Here is a 1,289-nt window from a genome sequence, read left to right as displayed (position 1 = left end):
ATTCAGACAGTTTAGAACGGGCCTGTGCATCTAGCACCTTGGTTCCACCTATACCGAAGTTTATTACGACAGTTGAGTCATTATCATTATCATTGAGCGAGTCGAGTTAAAATAGTCACAGTGCAATATGTCTAACCTAAACCTAAACAACGACACCGGGACGGTTTAGAGGATTGTATAAACTTACTTTTCCGAAGCCAAACTTTGCAGAAGCACTTTTCGACACAAGATTGTTACGCCGGTCTGGTATGGACCCAATTTTTCTTTACAAATTCTACAAAACTTGATTCATGATTACACATCCACTTGTGACAAAACACAGTATGGTCGCCGGCTTTCTACTTTGGTTAGGGACGGGCGCTACGCCACGCCACCTCCTCAGTGCTACCTTCTTTTTGTTCCTCTTATCGGGCAACTTCCTCATAGGGCTGACGCTTTTTATGTGGGTTTGTGAAGGGCACGGGAGCATGAAGGTTTAAGTGCATCCAAAGCGCAGAGGCAGGGTTCGGCCCGACGGCAAGCGGGTCGGAGCAAGGAGGGCAAAGACCACTGGTACTGGCCCTGCACCCAGACGTACGCTGCCTCCCGATTTACGCAGATTTACGAACTGTTGCAGAGAGAGAAAGAGAGAGAGTCTCTTTGCGTCCCCCTTGCATAAGTAGGGGGGACTGGCCTCGAGCGTCGAGCTCATGCGGCCAGGGGAATAGTGTATTTCGACTAACGGAGGAAGAAGAATAGCGGGTAGAACATGAAGGTCCCTGATTGGCCGAGCGCCTACCCCCACTACCGGCGGGTAGCTCTCGGCCAATCGGTAACGTTTATGTTCTACCCGCTGTTCTTCTTCCTCCGTTAGTCGAAATACACTATTATGTGTGGCGGAGATTTTGGCGTGGCAGGGAGACGAACTGTTGCAACATCTTGGACTCCCTTGCAGCTTCTTGGGCTGTTTTAGCTACGCGGACTGCACGGAAAACTGAGAAGGGATCATTGTGATATGTTCGAGGCGACCGTCAATTTATTAGGCCCTGTACACTAATGTATTTTTGTTTTTGTGTTTGATACAGATGCCCGAGACCACCCGGCCCTCCCAGAGAGCCGGCGACCTACCTGCCGCCACTTCAGACGCAGCCGACGACCACCCCGAGGCCTAACTGCTATCCGGGCAGCCCGGACCCGCGTTGTCCGAGACCCCCTCCCACTCAACCCCCACCACCGCCAACTACGCAGAGGCCGAACTGCTATCCAGGCAGTCCTGACCCGCGGTGTCCGAGACCTCCTCCCACTCAACC

General features: G+C 52.3%; 1 protein-coding gene across 1 annotated transcript in view; it reads left to right on the top strand.

The window, feature by feature from the left end:
• LOC113202707 (cuticlin-1) overlaps nucleotides 1-1,289 on the top strand; it is a 61,250-nt gene that overhangs the window by 57,642 nt on the left and 2,319 nt on the right. The gene's annotated exons all lie outside the window — the stretch shown is intronic.

Source organism: Frankliniella occidentalis, unplaced genomic scaffold (genome assembly GCF_000697945.3).
Source record: "Frankliniella occidentalis isolate FOCC.00 unplaced genomic scaffold, Focc_3.1 Scaffold9, whole genome shotgun sequence".
NCBI classification, from domain to species: domain Eukaryota; kingdom Metazoa; phylum Arthropoda; class Insecta; order Thysanoptera; family Thripidae; genus Frankliniella; species Frankliniella occidentalis.
Note: the sequence above shows the minus strand (reverse complement) of the source record. Positions and strands in the feature narration are given on the sequence as shown.